This window comes from Bos javanicus, chromosome 1, assembly GCF_032452875.1.
Source record: "Bos javanicus breed banteng chromosome 1, ARS-OSU_banteng_1.0, whole genome shotgun sequence".
Taxonomy (NCBI): Eukaryota; Metazoa; Chordata; class Mammalia; order Artiodactyla; family Bovidae; genus Bos; species Bos javanicus.
Window position 1 is genome coordinate 79656376 of NC_083868.1, and position 26275 is coordinate 79682650.

The 26275-nt window shown below is 42.5% G+C and overlaps 1 long non-coding RNA gene across 1 annotated transcript; it reads right to left on the reverse strand.

The window, feature by feature from the left end:
• Nucleotides 1–4597: 4597 nt before the first annotated feature.
• On the reverse strand, nucleotides 4598–12280 carry LOC133245370 (uncharacterized). The gene is made up of 3 exons (XR_009735659.1): nucleotides 12054–12280; nucleotides 10439–10543; nucleotides 4598–6973 (listed from the first exon to the last, which is right to left on the reverse strand). It is a non-coding gene; the product is annotated as an uncharacterized LOC133245370 (long non-coding RNA).
• Nucleotides 12281–26275: the final 13995 nt, after the last annotated feature.

Sequence of the window (26275 nt, forward strand, 5' to 3'; positions counted from 1 at the left end):
CACAGAGGAACTTTATTTAAAAATGCCTTTCACTATCTGGTTAACCCTTAACAATTCTTGTTCAAGGAAAGAACAGTGACCACAAAAATGTATCTAGTGAACAAATATTTCACATAATATGATTGGTAATCCAAGTACCTAATTTGCGTCAGAGGAAGACATTTCCCCAGGCTCATGATTAGCTAAGTGAGCAGAAACCAAATTCCTCAGCATTCAAGACTAACGTGATTGAGAGGTTGTTTGCCTTTCCAACAATCTCTCCAGCACCCCTTTTTATACACCCCTTGTTCCGCCAAACCTTCTACTCCTCCCTCTTCGTGTTCCTCCATCCTTGCTTTTTCTCCCTTTCTTCTCCTTTCTTGGCGCCTTCCTTTCTGGACACCTCTGTACGTACAGGTCTGTTCTGACAGCTATGGCTCAACTGCAGTTGCCTCCAAGAATTCTTCCTTCTCTCCCTTCCCAAGCTCTTTGTTCTTTTATGATCTGCTCAGTACTTGCTGTGGATTATGCTTCCAGTATATCCCATTCTTTTAGGCTATAAATTCTTTGACAGCAGGGTAAGAGTCATGTTTGAGGTATTCTGAACCCCCTTAGCATGTAACTCTGAAGTTCATGTACCACCGATAGTACTCATAAAACACATTCCTGCAAAATGTTTATTGAGTGCGTGAATTTGGCATGGGGCGCTGATGGTGATTTGTGAGGTGTTTACGTAGAGCTACTGTGCTAAGCATTATCTCATTTGAGCATCACGTATAAACCCACGAAGCTACTGTTAGTGTGTCACCATCCACAGCTAAAAAAACTAAAGCTCAAAGGAGTTTTAAACCTCACCCAACATCACATAGCTGGCAGAATGGTAGACTGGGATTCAAACTCAGATCTGTTGGCCCAGAGGTTTGCTAACTTGCTCCAGATTACAAGAGTTGATTATTAAATGATCAGCAATTTGGCAAAGTGGTTGAAAGCACAGTTCTGATTAAAAATTAAATCACATAAACATATAAATAAATAACATTAAAAACAATGGTAGAAAATACTCAAAACTCATCACTTCCTATTTATTTTATGAAATGTTATCATATATGTTCTTGAGGTTGTTAATATTGCTTTTATCCATATGTTAGAATGATTACCTACTGCTGTGCATCTCTTTCAAATGACACATTCAACAATGTTGCACTGGTAGCTTGAGAGTGGTCTAAGTGGAAACATCTCTACCAAGGATATTGGAAAACACAACAAATGCAACTTGCCCCTTACCACCCCCATCCCACTTAAAGCCAGTTATTACACATTTACAAACACAGCACTGATCTGGCCCCAAAGTGAGACAAATGCTTCAGTAAGTAATATGCTTTAGATCCAATACTCATACAGATTCTTCTGTTTCTAGACTTAACTTTCACTCAGTAGGGCCTAACTTTGAACCATCACAGATAAACTGCTTTCTGGTGTTAGAAAATTGACACTTATATGGCTCCTTTCGGAGAAGGCAATGGCAACCCACTCCAGTACTCTTGCCTGGAAAATCCCATGGGCGGAGGAGCCTGGTAGGCTGCAGTCCATGAGGTCACGAAGAGTCGGACACGACTGAGTGACTTCACTTTCACTTTTCACTCTCATGCATTGGAGAAGGAAATGGCAACCCACTCCAGTGTTCTTGCCTGGAGAATCCCAGGGACGGGGAGCCTGGTGGGCTGCCGTCTATGGGGTGGCACAGAGTCGGACACGACTGAAGTGACTTAGCAGCAGCATGGCTCCTTTAGGCCTCAGAATTGGAATAAAAGTAACTCTTAGTAGTTATTTTTTTTTGCCTATATCCATATATCCTAAACCACTAACACAAATTTAATTATGCCCTTCACCACATCCTCTACCCAGGAACACATGATGAATCTCAAACTAAAGTAGGAATTCTAAAATATAGATATAAATTTATTTCCCCAAATGTACATGAATATAATAACCTATTGCTTGATTTACATAGTCTTAGAAGCTAGATTTCACGTACAGTTTCCATACTATATATTTTATGTACGGTTCCCATGAAATTAGACCTGACCTTTGAACCACAGGTTGTGGGATGGGTACTAATTCCTTAACTCTGGAGCGCGTATGTTAGCATTGCTGAACCTCAGTTTCCTCATCCATACAACAAGGAATTTGATTTAGATGTCCTTACAGATCCTTCTGGTTCTAAATTTCTAAACGACACTACACATCACTTCTCTTCTTTAGGGCTCAGTTTGTGCATCTGTAACCAACAGTTTTCATTCCAATCCCAAAGAAAGACAATGCCAAAGAATGCTCAAACTACCGCACAATTGCACTCATCTCACATGCTAGTAAAGTAATGCTCAAAATTCTCCAAGCCAGGCTTCAGCAGTATGTGAACTATAAAATTCCAGATGTTCAGGCTGGTTTTAGAAAAGGCAGAGGAACCAGAGATCAAATTGCTAACATCCGCTGGATCATGGAAAAAGCAAGAGAGTTCCAGAAAAACATCTATTTCTGCTTTATTGACTATGCCAAAGCCTTTGATTGTGTGGATCACAATAAACTGTGGAAAATTCTGAAAGAGATGGGAATACCAGACCACCTGACCTGCCTCTTGAGAAATCTGTATGCAGGTCAGGAAGCAACAGTTAGAACTGGACATGGAACAGCAGACCGGTTCCAAATAGGAAAAGGAGTATGTCAAGGCTGTATATTGTCACCCTGCTTATTTAACTTATATGCAGAGTACATAATGAGAAATGCTGGGCTGGAAGAAGCACAAGCTGGAATCAAGATTGCTGGGAGAAATATCAATAACCTCAGATATGCAGATGACACCACTCTTATGGCAGAAAGTGAAGAGGAACTAAAAAGCCTCTTGATGAAAGTGAAAGTGGAGAGTGAAAAAGTTGGCTTAAAGCTCAACATTCAGAAAACGAAGATCATGGCATCTGGTCCCATCACTTCATGGGAAATAGATGGGGAAACAGTGGAAACAGTGTCAGACTTTGTTTTTTAGGCTCCCAAATCACTGCATCCATGAAATTAAAAGAGGCTTACTCCTTGGAAGAAAAGTTATGACCACCTAGATAGTGTATTGAAAAGCAGAGACATTACTTTGCCAACAAAGGTCTGTCTAGTCAAGGCTATGGTTTTTCCAGTGGTCATGTATGGATGCGAGAGTTGGATTGTGAAGAAAGCTGAGAGCCGAAGAATTGATGCTTTTGAACTGTGGTGTTGGAGAAGACTTTTGAAAGTCCCTTGTACAGCAAGGAGATCCAGCCAGTCCATTCTAAAGGACATCAGTCCTGGGATTTCTTTGGAAGGAATGATGCTAAAGCTGAAACTCCAGTACTTTGGCCACCTCATGCAAAGAGTTGGCTCATTGGAAAAGACTCTGATGCTGGGAGGGATTGGGGGCAGGAGGAGAAGGGGACGACAGAGGATGAGATGGCTGGATGGCATCACTGATTTGATGGACGTGAGTCTGGGTGACCTCTGGGAGTTGGTGATGGACAGGGAGGCCTGGCGTGCTACGATTCATGGGGTTGCAAAGAGTCGGACATGACTGAGCGACTGAACTGAACTGAACTGAACTGAACCAACAGGGGGTTGAAATGGATAGTTCCTAATGCCCTTTGCAGCTCCATCAGCTTGTGGATCCACGTGAAAAGCCCTGTCTTCCACCTCATGTGTCATGCCTACTGGATACCATCATGCCTTACTTAGCCCTAGGAAAATGCCAGGTCACCTGCTGAACACCCAGAACTCGAGTGTGCCAAGAGAAGACTCAGAGATGGAGCTGCTTTTCTCGCTGGGAGCTCTAACTGCCACAGGACCAGGCTGCCATAGCCCTGAAAACAAAGGGAAATGTGTAGGCGGAGGGAGCGCCTCTGTTGTTTTCTTTTAGACGGTCTAGAAGTGAGGGTGAAATATCTGTACAAGGGTTTTGATTTGACACTCCAGCTGGGTCTGCAGTGAGGAGGGTGGGGGTGAGGGAGGCGCAAGACGTAAGACGGGTGACACTTTCTGCTGTACTGGGGAGACGGGGGTGACGGTGGAAAGGGAGAACTGGGGTGATGCTCAGGGTGAGCAGAGCACTCAGCCAGCATGTCTCAGTCTCTGCCCTTACTTGCTGACCCTGAACCTACAGTTCATTTGTATCTCTATGGAAAATCAAAAACTGTTCTTAACCCCTCATCTACATCTCCATCCTCATCCTCCCCCACAAAACCCGTATGCTTTTCAGGTTATAAGCACTTTGACATGTAAAATCTCTTCTGACCCACAAGACAACTCAATGAAATGGGTATCATTGCCTGGACTCTTCAGAGGAAGAGTCGGAGGTTCAGAAAGGGAACTGAAGTTGTTTAAGATCACCTAGGTTGTAGGGCTGAGATTGGAACAGAGTCCATTCTTTGAACTTCAAGTCCATATGTTTCCAGCTCCCAAATGGCTGCAAGGGTTGGAGTAAATGCAATCCTTGAAGTCAAGACTGTTAGTTGAAACCACATGTCTCCGAGTGGCTGCTTTCCTGAGGACTCCCAGAACCACACTCAGGAAAGGAGTCGTTGATCCATTCATGAGCTTAGTGAATCCTTGAAGTGGAGGGCACTCTGCACATTCTCTGCCCAGACTCTTCAAATTTCACATGGGGGAAGTGCAGCCCTCAGAGACATGTGCATGTTCAAAGTCAGGTAGAGAGCAATGGACAAGGCTAAGATTTCACCTGCTGGTCATTGCCATCTGCTCAGGCACTGCTCTCTTTTGATGGCTTTTTAGCTACCAGCAGCATTACAAGATCATGGCTACTCTAAAAGCCTCCACCATCACTGTGAGGTAAAGTAACATTTTCTTCCAGCAGGGACATGGGCAGAAGAACCATGAATGGAGGGAGGCCAACATACTCCGATCTCAGCTGTCATTTTGAATTTGATCTCCTCTGTGCCAGAAATCAGATTTATTGCTGGTGAGAATGGTGACTCATGCTCTTTTGATGCCAACCAACTAATTTATCCTGCTGTGGTTTGGTAGGTACAAATGTTTAGTATGTGAACAAAAATAGAGACCCACCCTCTCCCACCATGCGGGCCCTTAAGATTAGTCTTGCCCAAGCCTGAGGATGTCCTTGAACTCCAATCAAACTTTTACCTCAAATGTAATCGGTTTTATTCTAGGAATCACTGAAACTTGTAACCGAGTCATGAAGGATAGCAAACTGTATCAATAAAAGGGAAGAGTCTCATCTAAGAGTTCCCTGTCTTGAGTGTATTCTCTTTTTTATTATTATTAAATTGATCTGGTACCTTTGGCAGCTCATTTCCTCTCTCTGAGCCACATTATCCCTATCTGCTAAATGAGAGGGTTAAAGTGGGTGACTTTGGGGGATTATCTATTTTAAGGAGCTCCTTTGTTATAAGATCACACTTTTATCAGAGGCATCTCGTTACATCTCAGTTTTCCAATATGGTCTCGAGATGCTTTGGAGGTGAGGTTTAACCTGTGTTCTAGATGGGATTCTGCTCTACTTCTAAAAGGAAAAGGAAAGCTAATAAGAATGGTATCAATTTAACCTGTAAAAAGTTAACTTCAGGATGAGCAAAGGAGGTGCATACAACAAACTTCAGAACTTGACATGACTTAAGCTTTCTCACTCTCATTACAGTATTTCTTTTAAAATCTACTTTTTAGGCCAGATGGACAGGGCACACACCATAACCATCCAAGAGGTGAAGATGAATTCAGAGGAAACCTCTACAGGGATTAAAAGCAAATAACATGTTTTATTTTAATAGTCATGATCATTGTCTCAAGATTTAGCCAGCTTTGGTCCTGGAGAGCTGTCTGTATCAATTTTTCTAACATGATTGTGCAAACTCAGGTCTGAAACTTGGATTTCTTCATTCACTTTTTCAACTAGTATCTCCTAAAATGCCTATGCAGTGCCAGGCACTTTTGCCATGGCTGTGGAAAAACAAGGATAATTTTAATACTACCCTGATCATAAGGACCTTAGGGTCTTCCCAGAGAAGATTTAACAGGCACACAGATTACTGTAGCTTAAGGCAGTGGCTTCAATGCCACGAGAAAGCTGGAGACAGTTGAGAGGAAAGAGATTCCATCTCACTGAAAGCTCCTCCCACAGGAAGTGGCCTCTCCAGTCTTGATGGTTGTCAGGCAAGATTTTAATTCATTGTGAATAAGCCAGTGATTGGGAGCCTACTTCTCTGTGATTTTTTTTTTTTCATCTGTAGAATGTGATAAGAATAGTATCAACCTCATTGACTTGTGAGTAATATGTGATTTCATGTGTATTAAAGCTCTTAGAAAATTTCCTGGAACATTGTAAGTGCTCAAAACATTCATCATGATTTTTATTCTTAGCATCAGAGTAAAATTACCCCAAAGTTTCTTGCAGTCTCAAGAGAGAGATCCATGGAGGGAAGACCCATGCTCATAGACGTCTTTGTGTGTTACAGTGAAACCTACTCAGGTCTTCACAGGTGTCCAGGCTGTGTAGCTCAGAAGGGTGCCATCACTTTTTCCCTCTCCCTTAAACTCATCCTTCTGTCTCTCAAACACATCGTGCATTTGCACACACACACACACACACACACATGCACAACTGTTTCTGTCTGTAGAAGTTGGACTGTTTATCAAAAGCCCCAGATGTAGGAGTGTTTCAGATAATTTTTGGAAACTGAAATGATTTCAGAGATAATAAGCATCAAGACTGTGGGTGTAAAATAAAAACAATAGGTGAGTTCATAGTGAAATCTTTACATTGAGGAGAGATGGGTTTTCCTTTTTGCTGTCTTTTTTCCCAAAAGCATCATCATTTATGTGGTTTGAAAGTGATCTTTCCTCTGGAAATTAGACACCATGATACACAACACAAAGACGTAGCTGATTAATTGTATGAACATCTCAATCTCTTTTGAGTGCAGCTTCGTCCTCCTTCAGGCATGGCAGCCTACAAGAATGAATTTGCTTTGAGTCATGTATTTTACATAAACCAAAGAGGTTACCCCTAAGATGAACTGTCTGGCTTACTCTTCCCTACCCCCACCGCGTCCCACACACCATCGCAGGAAGGTATTAGCAGTTTCAAAACTTGAACTTTCTCTCAAGCATTTCTTTACTTGAACCAATCAGGATTTCTACATTAAAAAAATTATTGTCACAGTGCCGTGTGTAATGAATGACTATGGGCATGTTGTTCTTTTAGATGTAAAGCTAATGAGACAGTATTTCTCATTTACCATCAGTGTGGCAAATACTAGGGAGAGGTACTGCTGTCTTGGATATTCAGCAGTGTTTTTTATCTCTCTGGTCACATTGTGAACAGAGACAAGCAGTTGCAAGAGGCTGCCCAGGATGGGGGGTATTGAAATTTGTCTAATTTACCCCGCATCTCTTCTATTTTACAGATGGAGAGATCGAGGGCCAGAAAGAGAAAGCGACTTGTAGAAGGTCGCAGAGGGGTTAGAACCCAGAACTTTTGAATCGCAGTCCAGGATTCTAACAATAGAACAGAAGATTAGCACTAGCCCACAACCACAGTGCTCTCATAAAGTGTAATGACATGGTACAATAATATCTGACTTGAATGGTTGTTATGGGGGTAAATGAGATAACAAATGTGAAATATTCATGTAAAATCTTAGAGTGCTACCTAGGTGGTTGATAGAGTGCAGAACATCTATACAAGTCAAGGGAGAGATGAGGATTATTTTCTTCCTACAAATAAAACAGAAGTAGTCCCAGGGTCATTTTAAATGTGTTTGCCTGATGCCTTCTTTTAGCCTGAAGTTTCCTTCGCATAGTTCAGCATGAGGGAGTTTCATGTCGTTCTAGACGAAAGATAATTTGTCTGTCTCTCATATAACTAGCAATCTCTAACCAAGCACAAATGTGGCTGAGGTCAAAAGTAGAAACACTACCCTAAACTTGAAAATGGCATTTGCAGACTTAAGCCTAGAGCAGGAATTCTTCACTCAAAGTGGGGGCTCCTCAGTCAAACAGGTAAATAGTACCTTTGGCACCACAAAGACTTCTTCTAGAGCGAGGAAGATGGGAAGAGACAGCAGAAGGTTACTTCACAAGAAGTTGGGCTCGAGAATAGAAGTCCTTGCTGTTCATGGGACTTTTCTGATAGGGATTTAAGACAAGCTGAGTCACCTGTGAGACTGGCAGCAACACCTTGGATGCTTGCATAAGCATGATCAGAATTGTTTGGTGCCAGCCACAGGAGGAAGTTCCCATGAGACAGAGTGTGGCTTAGAAATTTTGGACAATCTAAAATATGTTAACATAGAGCCAGACTGCCTCTGAGAAGACAGCACATAGTCTTAGAAGCCATTCTACAGGGGCTGTGGAAGGGGTGCTGAAAAGAGGCTGCAGACCAGACAAAGCCCCCTGCACAATGCCACCCTCTAAGAGTCTCTCTGAAAGCCTAGAATTCCTTTTTTCCATAGAGGGAGGATGCTGAAAGAGCTACGGGAGTTAGAATGGCAATGGACAGGATGGAAAATCTTTAAGCGGCCTCACCTTTCTTCTCCCATAAAAAGAGAGTGATGAGATCCTGCTCTCAGGGAAATGAAAGGGCAGTAACTTTCCAAAGCAATCAAAGATGCTGCCTCTAGTCCTATATTCAGGCCACATGTGGAAGTGCTTGCTTTCAGATGGATTGTGGGTTTTTGTGTTTTTTTTTCCAGCTCAAAGTCTTCTGTGGCTGAAATGATGTGATCCAGATTGTACAGTGGAGTTGCTCCATGCTAGGCGGTACCTGGCTTGGAGGGTCGCCTTCCATGGCCTGGCAAATACAGTACTGAGGTCGGGTGCGGCAGGAGGTGGTAGTGCTGCTGGGGTGCTGTAAGAGTTTTCTTGGAATCTATGATGCTGCTTTAAAGACCAATGGGATCATCAGAGAATGTCCTGCTGTTTATCACAATGGGATCCATAGCACACTGATTCTATGAGATCCATGTTCTAGGGCCAACTTAGAGGAATGTTGCACATTCCATAGTCCCCCTCCCCATGTAGATTTGCATGTAAAGGCTCTGAGAAGGGCCAGAGCAAAGCAACCTGTTTCATTTTGAATAATCCTTCTTTTTTTTCTGACTTATTTGACCATGATAACCATTTTTACTTAACACTACAGTCATCCTGGGTTCTTATGCTCCATAGAAAATCCTTTGGGTAACATTTTTGGTTAATTCCATGGATTCAGTAGTCACTGACACAAGGACCCACAGAATGTTAACATTGAAAGCAACACAGGATTCAATGCCTTCTTCTACTTTTTAAATAAAGAAAGCAAAGACTTAGAAGTTTGTACCAAAGTAATGAACAACAGCCATTAATCCTGACCTTTAAGAACCTAAAATTCTAAAATGTCAACAAATGACTGTGTAACATTAGGTCATGGATTGTGATGTAATATTATATTATATATAAGGTTAAATGGGAGTTCCAAGAATACAGGAGTTGGAATGAATAGAACTGGTTTCTAATCTGAGGTATCTGCTTTTTTCACTCTTATGGCATGGGCCCATCACTTTTATTAGCACTGGGTACTCTCTCCTGTCTAAATTGGGGAAGATAAAGCTTGTCTGGCTAATTTCACAAGTTCTGGTGAGAATGAAGATAGAAAAAGGATGTGAAAGTGGTTTATAAATTGAAAGGTACTATGTAAATGGTAGAGATCCTTTTTCTCCCTAACAGGTTGATGTATCAGTTGACATTGGGAGGCATTGCCATTGTATACATTTTCCATCGATTTCCTGTTTCTTGAAGTTTGCTTGTATCTCTCCATACACTCCATCTTTTAACTGCTTTCCCAGGTTAGTGGGATGACCTCTGTGTGGATGCTCTCAGCAAAGTCACAAAGTCAGTTGCCCCCCTGGAATGAGACATGTAACCTAGGACCTTAACTCACACCCAGTCAAGCTGACTTGCAAGGGAAAGCAGAAAGCTATGGGCAGGGACAAACCCTCATAAACCACCTGTGAAGGACACAAAGGCCTCTGAATTCTGTCTTGTCGGGACTGAACAAAAGAAAAGGAAGAAACCAACATTAGTACCAGGAGAAAAGAGAGTGACAGAGACAGAAAGACTCGGTTCATGAAGCCTGGGTATCTTATCTCTGGAATGTTATTGATAACCTAAGTGTAGTGTGAGATCTTAAGTGAAATGAATTGGTGGTTTCAGTTCCGGATATGGTATGCAAAGAAAAAAAAATTGCTCTTTGAAATTCAGAGCTTCCTCGTCTGGGCTTCAGGAAGCCACACGCCTGAAGCTGAGTGTGGAAACTGACTCATTTCTAGCCCTTTGAGATTAGCCTTTCCAGCCCCCAGACTGTGGGCAGGATCTGAGGCCTATTGGGTCCAGCCAAGCCTGGAGAAGGAGATCAGAAAGAAAAGTGTTGGATACACACCTCTTTTCGGGTGCTCGACCTCCCAGAAGGTTCTAGGCGCAGTGGACCTTCTGGACAAACTACTCCCAAAGCTCTTCAACTTGCAGTTGGTAGTAGGTGGGTGGCCTAAAGTGGGAGGAAACAAAAATTCAAAAGCAGTAACTACCTAATTCTTAAGGAGACATTAAAGCAGGTTGTCTGGCTGACCCACTTGGTGGACCAACTTGACTGTGAGGTTTTGAGTGTGAAGGATATCATATGTTTCCATACCAACCAGCCCTCAGAAGCAATGAGTCATTTTCCATGACTGCCCCAACAATCTGTGGATCTGGTATTCTATGGGCCACTCAGGGACAGGGGAGCCCCAGGGGTATTTAAAATAACTTCTAGGAAGAGAAAAGCATGTTAAAAATCACATTTTCCCACTTTTTATTTACACTTCAAACATGATTGCCCATGATGTGTCAGTTAAACTGAAGCAGGGAACCCCAGGCATGACAGGAGGGAACTCAGATTTCCTAGAAGGGTCATTCCAAGCTTGACCCTTTAGACCTTAAATCAGCAGTTTCCAGACTGCCTGCAGACCATCTCAGTGAGAGAAATAGCCCCTAAGATGATCTTTTATTTCAATCTGATTGACGTATTAAAAAAACCTGAACAATGTGTTTGAAGATAATGTGAAGAATACTGGTTTAAATGAGAAGCTAGTGAGAGACAAGATGATATTGGGGAACGGGGACCAGCAAAAGACCTGGCTGAGGGTCAGGAGCCCAGAGTTTACCAGCTCCATGGCCTCTGGCAATCCACTTAATCTCTCTAAACCTCACTTGTTCATCTATAAAGGGAGAACACTAATTTAAAAATACAGCACACATGTGAAGGCATTTGCCTTATAAATGGTAAACGCTGTGCAAAGGTTCATAGTTATTACTACCTATAAGCTTTTAAACATTAATGATGAATCTGTGTTAGAAGTGAAAAGTTTAGACTTCATCATAGAATAAGCATTCGTCTTCTCAATTTCTACATCTGGAAAGCACTCATGAAACACTTTAACTCACATTATTGACTTATTTGCATGGCACTTCCAAAAAAATATCCGAAATAGCTCACATGATATAGAGGTAACAATCTCATTTAAAAAAAAAACAGATAAAAGATTAAGACCTGGCCAGGAAAGAAGAGGACAGTGAGGAAGAAGAGAACTCAGAATTATAATAACTTTACTGAAGCATAGAGTGTGATTTTTGAGCCTCCCAGCAGCTTAGACAAAGAGGGAACTTTGCAGTATTATGCAGTACTTTTAATCCAGTAAAGGAAGAATAGTTATGTATGGATTGGGAAGGGGGACCAAACCCTTCTTGGCCCTAAAGTCTACATGAAATGTATCATTTACATCTTTATTTAAGCGATTTGAAAAAATAAAATGAACAGGATCTTCAAAAGCACACAGCAAAGATACCGTTCCAGTCTAACCACTAAGAGATATTTCCCTTTGTGAATCAGTGCTTGCCTTCCCAGAACAAACAAACAGCAAGATGATTAATAGAAGAAGCAGGCTGCCTTTAAAAAATAGGGCAGTGAAAATCAGAATGTTTGCCCCTGGCAGGGGCTTGCCACTAACCCAGGTACTCACAGAGGCAGTCACCATTCATTAGGGGAGTCCAGTCAGCAAGGCAATCTACGAGGTGCCTTGCACAAGGTCACCTGGTGTCTCTGAAACTGACTCTGCATTCTGAGTTCCTTAATATGATTTTTTAGGTCACAGTGTTCTAGGCAAAGCTCCCTATTGATGTACATCTCTCATGCAAGATTTAGATCACCTCTTTTCGGGCAGAGCTCCATGGAAACACCGCCCATGATTTCTGAAGTGGAGACTGATTGAATCCCAGTAATGCCCAGCTAGAGTGGACAGTGAGTCTGCAGCTGACCCGTTGCTGGACAGTTGGCAAGCCTGAGACTCCCAGAATATAGTCCTTAGAGGCCACTATTGTTTTGATGCCACAGTAAATTCCTGTTTACCTAAGGTGGCTAGACAATGAAATATTCTGGGCAATGGAAAATTCTGGTTCATGTTGTTGCCATCTATATCATTTACTGATACTTGGTCTCCAAATACTAAATTGCAACACACTTTGCTAAACACTAAAATCATACACTGGTATGATTTAAGCTTTCTCTGATAATTCATAAGATATTGTAAGATCTATTAGCATTCAATATTATCATTCATTATTACCATTAAGATCATAACCTGATTTTCTGAGATTCTGGGTGCAAATGCAGAAGGTGTGAGAATCTGGGCTGCTTCTGTCCTAATTCCCCACCAGGCCATCGGAATTGCTGTTGTGGTTTAGTTGAGTCATTTCATCCTGAATATCAGTTTGTTAGTCGGTGAAATGATAAGCATATCAGCACAGTATCTGGTATAAGTTATTGTTTTACCAATTCTTTTTTCCTCGTGAACATCAGGATAAAAGAGAATCTGATTCATTGAATTGGCCAGTTTAGCATCTGAAAAAATTCAATTCGTAGTTCATTAGTTCTGGCAGGGACCACAAATATAACAATCTTAATTCCCTGGATTCTCATAAAAGAAAACTGAGGACCCAAGAGGGAGCATGACTCTGCCATAGTCTTTTGGCTGTTAAGGGTTAGACTTGACGTAGAACCCACATATCCTGGGGCTAATGCGGGGCTATTCCTATCAGCCTGACTCCTATAACACGCAGAGTTTCTCCACAGCAGGAAATTGAGATGGAGGAGAAATGCCCTCTTTCTGAAGGGAGTCTGGACACCCCCATTATCAACAGGGTTTGAAGGTCCTCAGTGTCCTCTCTGTATAAAAGCCTCGCCCTGGCTCTCTGACAGTTCACAGGGCAAAGGACCAATGAAGTTCCCAGCATCCAGTCAAAATGAAAACTTTTCAAAAATAGCCAAGAACCATATAAGCCCCCATACCAGCAAGAGTGACCTTATTTAAAAGCTACCGGAGGAGTTTAAATTCCTAGCATCTGTCTTTGCACTGCCTGTTTTACAGCTTGATTCATCCCTATTTCTGCCTCATGGGTACTTTCAAAAGTAAGTTTGCACTCACTTAACTTCCAAATTAGCTTATGGTAAAGTCCCTCCCTGTATAGGAAGAGGGAAGAAGGAAATGAATGATTTCAATGTTGATTGCATTTTTGAAAGGTAGGACTCAATCCCTTTAAACTGAGCTGCTCTTTGGGTTTAGAGGTGTTTTTTTCACAGTTTCAAATACTGGCTTGTCTCTTTTCCTCTTACCAATCTCTATGTGCTCTCTCCTGCCTTTGATCCTGGGCCTGGAAATCGGCTGTTTGCACATGAGCGACCAGAGGGCTGAGATCTCTGTTGCCATCCAGAGTGAAGGAGGAAATGTCACAGGAGACCAGTCCTAGGATCTGAGAGCCCCAATTCCTGCTGTTACAGTGGTCAGGAAAGTACTTTTGACATCTGGCCTTCTATATCCCATCTTTTTAGCTCCAGTAGACTTATTCCCAGAGCTGTGTGTGTGTGTATATATATATCCTGATATTCCCTGTAAAAGTATTGTGTTGATGATAAGTAGTAATTGATTACATAATCTCCCAGGAATGGATTACAGAGGTTGTGTAGGGAAGAGCAAGGCTCTCCATACTGTCCCACTCAGGGTCCTCTCTGGTCCCCGCTGCCTCCAGGATGCATTCTAAACCTTGGGAACTGACACTCAAAGGTAGGAACAGAACCTGGCAAAAACTGGCACTGGGTAAATATTGTTTATGCATGTGTCTAAGACATGGCTGGCTCCTCTGCCCCACCTCTTCCAGTGTAGTGAGGCCCCCTCTTCCTTCTCTTAGACACCTCTTCTGTAGCCAAGCACACTGCCCACCTTCCTTCACTGCCCTGACTCCAACCCCTCCATGCCTTGTTTGAGCACCCTTCCTGACGGACATGGTTGATTGATGCCCTTTCTGTCTGTTGCTTACATCTCCTCCTTTGAAGTATTCCTTCCTTTTCTAATCTTCATCCATACGAACTTCCTTTCCTCTCGGCTTCCCAAAGAACTTACCTCTCTCATCTTAAGTACACCACTGGTCTCCCTCACTCAAGTATAAACTTCTTGAAGGCAGGACCCATGTCATCCCTCCCTGCCTTCTCCAGTGATCCTGGCCAAAGGCTAAGCATGTGGTTGCCACCCAAACAGGCTCTCTGGCTTGAACTGAATCTCTGGTCACCTTCTCTTCTAGCCTGATAGGGAGGGTAATATGTGTCCTCACTCTTTTCTCCTGCATCAGAAGCTGAGTTAGGAATTATTTCTATCCTCATCTCTGACCTAAATCTACTCAAGTCTGCCCTGACAATGGCACCCACAGATGATGGGGTAAGCAAAAATAGCCCCCGGATCTGAGTAACATAGCGGCCCGTGCTCACTTCTCCAGGCCCTGGCTCAGCCCTGGAAATTTACAGGCATGTTTAGCTGTGCTATTGCTGAGCCAGCTTGAAACCTGTTCTGCTTGAGGCTTCTTCGCCTCAGCAGGTATGTCAAGGTGTGATGAGTGTTGCCAACTGGGACAGGAGGGCACCCAGCCCATGCTCAGGCTTTATTTATCCCAGTGCAGCAGGGCTCCATGGGCTTTATGATCCTTAATCATGAACCTGGGAGCCCTTTGTGTTCTCTCAAGCAGTCAAGCCAAGGAGGCTTTCTGATTTCACTGACAAAAACCAGGCGTGATTTATGAACTCTCAGAACCTGGAACATTAGAGGTGGATGTAACCTTTAGAATCGCCCAGTCTGATTCTTCATTTCACAGATGACAAACCAGATCAGAATTGTCTTGCTTTTAAAATGAGGAGTGGGGGTAGCTTGTATTTATCCGTTTAGTAATCCTTTCATCCACCTACCCACCCTTCCATCCAATGATCTATCTACAAACCCACTTGCTAAGTAGCCACTAGTACCAGGTGCCCAGCCCTACTAGGTTCTGGATAGAAAAGTATAACTAAGACATGGCCCCTACTTGCCACACACACACACACACACACACACACACAAATAATAAAAAACCTATTTGATATGTTATAATACAACTGTGAACAAAATGTGTTATGAGCACGTGGAAGGCAGTGACTAATTGGCTCTGCATGGAAGAATGAGAGAAGACTTTTGAGAAGAGACATTCAAACAAAACCTTAAAGGAAGAGATAGAGTTTCATAAAGCAGGAGGGAGGACAGAGATCACAGAGTGAGGGCAGTCTGTGCTAGTTCCCACCTCAAAGGAGTGGGCAGTGTGCCAGGAGGGCAGTGAGCATCTCAGGGCTCTGGAAGAGCTGTGTTGGGGGGTAGGGGGTGGGATGGGCTTGGCCTGTGGAGAAACTGATGCAGAACCTTGGGTGGAGGTCTTAGCAGCTGTGCCTACTATTGGAGCTTGATTTTAGACATTTTACTAAGACTTCTTTGGCCACAGTAAAGAGAGAGAGACTTTTGCTGAGGGAACAATTGTAATGGCCCTAGAACAATGAAGGCAGATGGTGAGATTTCAAACATACAAATTAGATCGTGCCGCCTCCTTGTTTACAGTCCTCTATACTCCATTGCAGTTGTTCAGTCTCTCAGTCACATGCAACTCTTTTGCGACCCCATGGACTGTAGCCCACCAGGCTCCTCTGTCCATGGCATAGTATTTCCCAGGCAAGAATGCTGGAGTGTGTCGCCATGTCCTCCTCCAGGGGATCTTCCCAACCCAGGGATTGAACCCAGGTGTCCCACATTGCAGGTACATTCTTTACCAACTGAACCACCAGCGAAGCCCAAGAATACTGGAGTGGGTAGCCTATCCCTTCGCCAGAGAATCTTCCTGACCCAGGAATTGAACTGAGGTCTCCTGCATTGTAGGTGGATTCTTTACCAGCTGAGCTACTCAGGAAGCCCCTTCTAAACTCCATACCTCTCTACTAACCTATCTTCATCACAGATTCTTGTGTTTGTTTTTTTTTTTTAATAGTACTTACTACTGTATTAAATCATCTTATTTAATTGTTTGCATGTGAATTGTCTGTCTCCAATCCTAAGATAAGAGCACCACCAGATCCAGAGCTATGTGTGTCTTACCACTATGTCTCCAGGCTTAGCACAGCACCTGGGAATAACAACAGGTGCCCACAAAGTGTTTACAGAGTGATTAATGAGACCTTGACCTCAGGAAATGGTAATGAGGACAGAGAGGAGATGGCCTTTAAAGACAGAAAAACAGATCTCCCGTTGCAGATTCATTATGTGCTTACTGAGTGAATGCTAGGTGATAGTCATCAGATGGAGGATGAAGTTATGCTCTTGCCTGACTGTCGGTACGACCCACATCTGAGAATTTTTATGACAGACAACCCTATCTTTCCTCTTGTCCTCTTTGCTCCAAGTGTTTCCACAACTTATCAGTCTCTGGAATGTAACCATCTAGGGATCCTCTCCTTGGGCTTCTGTTCTAGACCAGGCTCAGCCACTACACTTGTGGGATAGACTAGCTACTTTTTCAGCATTTCAGTTTTTAACTATAAAACAAGAGCACTAGACCAGCACCTGTAATGCTTTTAACTTATATGCAATGAGTCTCAAGTTTCCTTAGCTTGGGCAAGAGTTCCTCTCTACTCTTTTTTTTTTTTTTTTGAATGTATGAACAATGATGATATACAAAATCTCATAAAACAAAATACCTCTTTTATATTCCTCTGCTGTCCCTTTCCATTTCTAGCCATAAGTATTTTTGCAGTCATAATCAGAGCACATGTACAATTTTGCGTTCCCCTCTTATCCTTGAACGTTATTTGTTATATGCCTTTCATGTTGTCACAAAGTCCTCCCATTTATCATTTTAATGGCTACATAATTTTCCACAGAGTTAATATATCATAAATTATTTAAGCATTCCCAAACTGTGGGGAATTTGGGTTCTTTCCAGGTTTTGATATTATAAAGGACTTTGAACATACAGTTTTTCTTTTCTTTTTGGGAGTTATTTTCCTTAGGATAAATCCCTCAGAGTGGGATTATTAGATGAGTTTTATGGCTCTTGAAAAGTATTGCCAAATGGCTCTCCAAAAGGATTGTTTCAATTTGTAGTCAATTTGTGTTCCATGCACGAGTGTGCCAGTTTCACAGAAACCTTGCCAGCGTGTTTTTAAAAATCAATTTCCTTTATTTTTTTTCAAGTTGAACTTGTATGAAATGGGGCTTCCAATACAGCTTGATTGTTTCTGTGTTGGAACCATTGTCAGTCAGACTAAAGTTATAAGTGCTCGGCAAGTAGAAGCACTCAAAACCAGCATTGCTATAGAAAGAGGTATCTTAGGAGGGCCATGCATGCTTGTCCTACCTCAAACTCAATTTTTTTCTATCATGGTATCCAGTTAAGCTCACTACAGATACATACTCCTTACCTTCGAGGTTTCCTCCAACCAAAGTGCCACCAAATATCCTATTCCAAGGTAGCCAAGGCTCCTTAGACTTAGAAGTCATGGGTCAAGCTCCATCCCTTGCTGATTTTCTCTTCCCTTCAATTTTCTGCCAGGAGATAGCCCTTATTAGAGATGGGATGCTGACTTCTTTCCCCTGAAAAATGCTGTTTCTAGTAATCTGAAGTCATTCTCCATAGCTTCTCATTTCTCATCTTTCCCAAGATAGCCCATTGACTATTGGAAGATGGTAAATTAGTTCCCCAGTAGTATTTTCTTCTTCAAATTGGATATTTTGTTTTAAATCTATCCCTTATCCCATTAATATTTTCATAGTCCTATTTGCTCTCGTCTGAGTTCCAGTTTGTAAAGTTGTCCCTTTAAGTGTTGGGACTTTTAATTAATTAAAATTTACTGAACACCTGCTGAGTGACAAGCAAGATATGAAGATGAATAAGCCCTAGTTTCTGGCCCCAGTATGCTCAGAGTCCAGTGGATCAGAGAGGAATCCGGCAGCACTGAAACTCTTAGAAAGACATCCCAAAGTCTGAATTTCTGAGCTTCTGGCCATGAGAAAAGTTGTAGGAAGAGTAGAAGATGCCCACCAACCAAACAGAGCTGATTCAGTGCCACATCAAGGATGGAAGCTAACACACTGAGGCAGATGCATGATTGAGGCTGCTGGCTATTAAAGGAGTTGGTACAAGTGTAAGAAAAGCTAGTTTCTTAGGGACGAAGAAAGGGAACCTACCATTAACCAACAAGAAGAGGACTGGAGAAAAGTCTGATTCTGGTCATCCATTGTTGGGTGACTTATGTCCTTCAACTTCTCTGGAAGTCAGTTTCTTCATGTATAGTAATGAGTAGGGTTGGATTATTTATTTTATCTGTAGATGTCTCTTCCAACTCTGATAATTTATGATCCACAGAACAGCAAATCCTAACTTGTCTGATCCTTTCAATGACTCCTTGAATCCTCCCTCACCCATTCCAGAAAAGCACAGAAAATGAGATGACCTCTGGTTACCAGACAGATGTTGGCAAGCCACTTGGGATTCCATGGCCTCTGTAGCTACTGTGGTGATCATGCCCAGTTGCAGCTAAAATCTGTTGCTGGCAAGATTTGTACCCTGTTTGCTGAGCCTGGACTCTAGCTGCTGCCTCTTACTTCCTCTCATTAAGGCAAAGCACCATCTTATTTTGTTTTGTTTTCCCTGCATGTTTTGAGTTTGCTGCTTCCCAGCTCTTGTTATTAGAACAGACATAATTAATAACTCCAGGCACATGGAGCAGCCAGATTGGACAATCTGCCTTTTGCTTTCTCGAACTGTCTTCTTATGAACAATCTGCAAGCTCGAATTTATAGCCTGGACCCCAAAGAATCAGGAACTCACCACATTGCCAGCTTGAAAAAATAAAATTTTCTTTGTAGTTCATAGTGGAAGTTTTATTCAGTTAAGAACTGAAAGTGACATGTGGTCTCATCCTTTCTTAAACCTCTGCTGAAAATATGATTCTGTGGACTTTGGTCAGCATTCTAGAATTTTCCTTCTGGGATCATCAGGAGTTGGTTCCTAAGGTCTAATCCACTCAATTTCTGTGGCAGCCCAGACCCATTTACCTTTAAAGAAAGTGTTAGTCGCTCAGCTGTGTCTCTGCGATCCCATGGACTGTAGCCTGCCAAACTCCTCTGTTTACGGAATTCTCCAGGTAAGAATACTAGAGTGGGTAGCCATTCCCTTCTCCAGAGGATCTTCCTGACCCAGGGATCGAACCCAGGTCTCCTGCATTGCAGGCAGATTCTCTATCATCTGAGCCACCAGGGAATCCCATTTCTTTAGTAGAGATTAAAAACAGAGTAGCCTGTGGCGGATTCATTTTGATATTTAGCAAAACTAATACAATTATGTAAAGTTTAAAAATAAAATAAAATTTAAAAAAATAAAAAAAAACAGAGTAGCCATTCTTATTTTATTTTTTATTGTGATTGGAAAAAAATTATTAAATACCTTGTCAGAGTCCTCTATTTGCCATCACAGTTCGTTGGCCTTTTCCACTTCAGGAAACATTCCAAAACATCAGGCATATCCAATCCTGCCATTTGGTCTTTGGTTAATTTGTCCATGTTTGTTTAAATTAATAGAACCTGAATTGGACAGATGCAATCATTTAATAATATTTATTGAGCTACTACTTTTATCTTGGTGGTGTGGAAGACACAAATTTGAATAAAATAAGATTTCTGCTCTCCAGTAGCTTACAGTTTATAATCATAGTAATTATAATGCGGGGCTGAGCTATACTGACTTACAGCAGTGGCATAAATTTGTTTGCTCTGTAGGATCTCCTGCAGAGCTTATGAAACTATTGAGGACTGTATCCTAGCCCCAAAGAAGTTCTGATTTAACTTATTCTGGAGTATATCACAGGCCTTAAGAGTGTTAAAAAATTCTCAGATTCTAATGTTCAAGCCACTTTGGGGGCCACTAGCATATTTGAAGGACTGAGCTACATATACACATGACATTTTAATAGAGAAACTGAGAAAGACTTTACATGATAGTTTAGTACAAATTTGTATTGGGGATTCAGTTTATCAGTGAAGATCAACTTGCTGCGTTGTAGGTGATGCAGACTAGAAGTTGAACCTCAGCTCTGTCTGTTTGTGGCTGTGTGTCCTGGGTAAGTTACCCTTTCTGAAGGAGAGTCATGGGCATCCTACATGAAGGAATGTAGGGTGCATGAAGGAAATAGTGGGAGGGAAGGTGGCAGGTGGGGGATGTAAGTTTTCCTTAGGAGGGGATTTGTAGGAGGGCAGGCCCAGAGGAGACACAAAGAAAGTGGTGAATGGGACACGTTATAGAGAAGACACTTTTCTTATTGTCTAAAACATCTTTCCTCTCCATCCAATCCACCCACTCAAGTCAAAGCCAATTCAGTTGAGTTCTTGTTAGTCTCTCCAGTAGAATTTTATACCAACAGAACACAAATCTTTGGCTAAAGCTTCAGACCAGAGTCATGTCTGAGCAACCAATTCTCATGAACAGAATATATATTGTGGCTCCTTCATCAGCTGCTTCCCATTTATTTCTCTTCCTATTACTAAGACTCTGGCATTCCCATTGAAAATAAACACAATGAGAAAAAGAAATTGTATCAAATATATAACAGAACAGGTTTCCCAGGTGACACAGTGGTAAAGAATCTACCTGCCAAGGCAGGAGACACAAGAGATGTAGGTTTGATCCCTGAGTCAGGAAGTAAGAGTAGGAAATGGCAATCTTCTCCAGTATTCTTGTTTGGAAAATTCCGTGGACAGAGGAGCCTGGCAGACTGTGGTCCTTCAGGTCACAAAGGGTCAGACACGACTGACTATGCATGCACACACACGGACAGAATTAGAAATTAAGACTGAAGAAAAGGCTGAGGACAAAATACCTCTACTCTGAATAAATCCAGATCTGCCCGAGTTAGCATTAATTGCTTTTCACGATCCATTGTAAGATATATTTGAGTAACAAGTGGCTATGACACTGAGAATGTTGGAACCTTCAAGACAAGGTTCTGTCTTGAAGCCCATGACAGGGTTAACAGGAAACAAATCTACCTCTATAAGTGAAGAAATAGTTTTGTTAGAGCAGACTGATGAATTCCAATAAGAATGTCACATAAGTTGCAAATTTGTGGAGGAGAAAGCTGTAGACATTTTGTAGAACAGAATCAAGTCATAAAATACAGGGGCTAGAAAGGCCTTTGGAGTTCCTTTCATCCATCCTTCAATATGTGCAAATGAGGAGATGGGGGCTCAGAGTGGTAATGTGATTCGTACAGGATCACACAGTGAAATAACTGCTGGGCAACGGAGGGGAGCAAGGTGCTGTCTCCTCGTGCTCATTTGCCATAAGATAAACAATCTCTTTGGTTTTTCAATCAGGAAGAACTGGTCTTTTCTGGAATCACAGCTTACCTTACAACCACTGAAACTTGTCATATCCCTATATTGTGACCACAGGATTTTGTGTCATTTTGTAAATCAACCTGATTTCTTGAGTCCAGTTTGTTACTCCAGCACCATTACTTTGTCCAGTTCCCTTTTCTTTTCTTTTTTTGGCCATTTAAAAAAAATGTTAATTTTACTTTGGTATAGGGCTTCCCACGTAGCTCAGTGGGTAAAGAATCTGCCTGCAATGCAGGAGACCTGGGTTTGATTCCAGGTGGGGAAGATCCCCTGGAGAAGAAAATGGCAACCCACTCCAGTATTCTTGCTTGGAGAATCCCATGGACAAAAGAGCCTGGCGAGCTACAGTCCATGGGGTCACAAGAGTTGGACACTACTTAGCACTATCTTTCTTTCTTTACTTTGATATATTAGAAGCATCAGTGCAAACTGTCTTAATTCCTTTGTAGAGTAAAAAAATAAATGATGTATATACTATTATTATCTTTGTTTTACATGAGGAAACTGAGATTCATAGAATTGAAGAAATTGCGGCTTCCCTAGCTCGTTAGGGTTTGGAGTTTGGCTGCCAGTTTGGGAGACACGGGTTCAATCCCTGGTCCAGGAAGATTCCACATGTTGCAGAGCAACTAAGCCCATGCATCACGACTATTGGAGCCCACACAGCCTAGAGCCCGTGTCCCACAACAACAGAAGCCACAGCAACAAGAAGCCTGTTGGAGAAGGCAATGGCACCCCACTCTAGTACTCTTGCCTGGAAAATCCCATGGACAGAGGAGCCTGGTAGGCTGCAGTCCATGAGGTCGCTAAGAGTCGGACACGACTGAGCGACTTGACTTTCACTTTGCACTTTCATGCCTTGGAGAAGGAAATGGCAACCCACTCCAGTGTTCTTGCCTGGAGAATCCCAGGGACGGTGGAGCCTGGTGGGCTGCCGTATATGGGGTCTCACAGAGTCGGACACGACTGAAGCGACTTAGCGGCAGCAGCAGCAGCACATAGCAACTAGAAAGTAGCCCCTACTTACTGCAACTAGAGAAAAAGCCCGTGTGGCAACGAAGACGTAGTACAGCCAAAAATGGATAAATAATATTTTAAAAAAAGAATTGAAGACATTGCTTGAATCTCATAACTGGCAAGTGGGAGGGATGAGGTTAAATCCAGGTCTGACTGATCCCACCCCTCATACTCCTTCCCTACCCTGGGTGACTCTGGAGATATTTATTGCCCGGGAGTGGGAAAGCTGCCCAAGGTCTGCTGAATGGCCTGAGTGTGCTGCTTTCCCACAGTGCTTTGCTGCTTTATTCTTTAGAAGTGCCTAATTATTTCACTCAGCGAAACCTCAAATCTTACTCCAAACAACTGGCTTCCAAAGAATTGGCTGTTTTCCCTGTTTTAAATGTTGGGGAGAGAAACTCAACTAGCTATTTTTCTTTTTAACTCCATGACTTTATGAAAACAAAAATAATCATATTACGATGTCAAAAATAAATTTTAAATGTGCAAATGTTGGGGAAGACACCTCCCGTCTGGGAGAATCGAAAGGAATTTAAAGAGACTCCCGTGTGTTCTTTGTGTGAAATGCACGGGCCACAGTTCAGATTAAGATGTTAACAGGACATTAATAAGAATAAGCTGGGGGATAAACACAGGATTGTGAAATAGGTCCCTAAAGTCACGTAAGTGAGAAGCACAGTATGTGATCGGGACTCTGCACTGTCCTGTTCCTATTATCAGGGCTGACCCCACAGAGACAGATTCCTCCCTGGTATTGCTGCTACTGAGTCAACTGCAGTACCTTATCAGCTCCCAGCTCTGAGCCAGGTTTTTCAGCTGAGCAGAGGCACTAGTTTGTGCCATTAAGAGCTCCTGGATGGTTGATGAATTTGCTGACAATGAGCAAAACTTATGCCCAAGAAACTATTAGAATTCATCTTAATGGGCAGGTTAAGTTTCAGGGCTGAATGAAGTGATGCTGGACTATGGTAAAGTCTTATAGTGGACAATGTGGTAAAGTCAATGTGGACGACAGTTAAGTCTTACACTGATAGAGTTTGCAGAAACCTCAAAGATAATAGTCTATACCTTCATTTTATATAAGAAGTTTCCAGGGAGGCTAAGAGAGGAAGGCTTGACCCAGGGCCATTGCAGTTAATTCATTGTCATAATTATGGCTGCTCGTTAGGTAACAGAGCTTGTGCCACACATTTGACATATTCAACCTGTTATCCAATTCATGACACTGTGACGAGGTAGTTGTCATTCCCATTTGGAGATGAGAAAACTAAAGCATCAAGTTGGGAATTGTTTGCCTGAGATCACACAGCTAGGAAGCTATATAGGAAAGATTTGAATACCAGTACGACTGACTGCGGGGCTTCCCTGGTGGCTCAGTAGTAAAGAATCCACCTGCCGATGCAGGAGCGTAGGAGATGCAGGTTTGATCCCTGGGTTGGGAAGATCCCCTGGAGGAGAGCATGGCAACCCACTCCAGTATTCTTGCCTGGAGAATCCCATGGACAGAGGAGCCTGATGCGTTACAGTCCATAGGGTCACAAAGAGTCGGATATGACTGAAGCGACTTAGCATGCATGCATGCATAACTGGCTTCAAAGTCCACCTTCCTTTAACCATTAACAACAGAGCTGGGAGTGGCATCCAGAGCCAGGTTCACGCTTGGTAATGCTTTTCACTCAGGTAAACTTTGAGTATATTCAGTGATTTATTCGCTTTTTTATTTTTCTGAGGACCCACTATGACCAGATCTTAGGCTAGACCCTAAGGATATCAACAGTTAATAAGTGCAGATTCTCAATCTCCTGGATCTTAAAGTATAATGGAATGATTGACACTTGAACAGGAAAATTACAGTACAGCGTGGTAAGTGTTATTGTGGAGATATAAACAAGGGCTGTGGGAGATCAAGATAGAGCAAATAGTTTTGCCTGGAAGGAATGAGGGGTGACCTCATAGAGATGGTGAAATGAGACTTGGGTCATGACATATGACTGAGTTTTCCTATCAGAGAGGGGAAGAGATATGCTCCAGAAAAGAGGAACAGCGTGTGCAAAAGCCCCAAATTGTGAAAGACATCAGTATGTTGGGGTAAGAAGTTCAGGGCAGCTACATGAGGTGAGGAGGCAGGAAATGAAGTCTGGGATCAGATTGTAAAGGGTGTTATGTCCTCCTATCTAGGAATTTTGTCTCAATACTCTAGACAGTGGATCATCAACCTGGAGTCCTAAGCTGAAACATGTCTTGGATAGATTTGCTTTTTGAGAAGATAACCCAAGGAGACATGGAGGACAGGGAGCAGCTATTTCAGTGGTCCTGCTGGAAACTGATGAGGACTTGAGCCCAAGACATTGTGGATGGAGAGGCAGGATGAATGAGGGGTATTAAGTTCCTGAGTTGAACTCCGAGGGGTATGATGGCTGGTTTGTGGAGGGAGAGGAAAGGACATGTCTGAAGATGACCTTGTGACTTCTCGCTTTAGAGGTGGAGTGAAAATGATGCTCATAACTGGGACTGAACACCAAGGATGTAGAGCAGCTTTAGTAAAGCTCGGAAGAGAGGTGGCGGAAAGGGAATTCTCTTTCAAGCCTGCTGTTTTAAGCTTTTGCAAAAACACCCCACTGGAGATTCTGGGGACATTTGGGAAGACAAATACCACTGTTGGGAGAGGAGATGGAGCTTGGGAAGGAGATCTCAGGATATCAGTGGTACTTAACACTCTCAAATCTATTGAGCGTCCCTTGGAAGACATTCGGCACTGGAAAAGACAAAGCCCAAAGGTAGACCATGAGTGTATCCTGTGTTCCCTCTCAGACCCAGAGTCTCTTCAGCAGAAAGGGCTCCTGCAGGGCAGGCTCTCAGGGCAGGTCACTCTGGCTTCCTCGAGTGGGATGTGGACCCATGCCTTCATTCCAAGCTGATGACAAAGTTGCCATTAATTTACAATTTTTTTCAAATAATTTTCTGAAATTATTAACTTAAAAACTATGTATTGAGAGCATAATGGCTGGTGGGGCATGGAGGGATGAGTCATATACAATCTCTGTCTTCAAGGTGTTTCTGTCTAATATTAGAGGGGACTAAACAGCAAATTAAGAAGCAAGTATGAAAGTGTTTTAGCAGGCCCCCTGACTTAATAGGTGGGAAATAATTTTCATTTAAGAAATGATATCCATAAGTATCTGAGAGAAGGGATAAAGATGGTTCTGAGGAAGAGAAGATTCCTAGATTTATCAGAGGTATGAGGGAAGGCTTCTTGGAAGAGGTGGGATATAGGCCTGAGGTGTGGGCAGAGTTGGAGCAGGCAGAAGTGGCAGTTGTTGGGGACCCAGACACATTGTCTGATAAGAAATTTTGTGCACAGGTGGGACCAGCTGTTAAGAAAGACCCCAGACAAGTGCAGTGGCTCTGGTCCCACAGCAGTAGAACACGAGAACTGA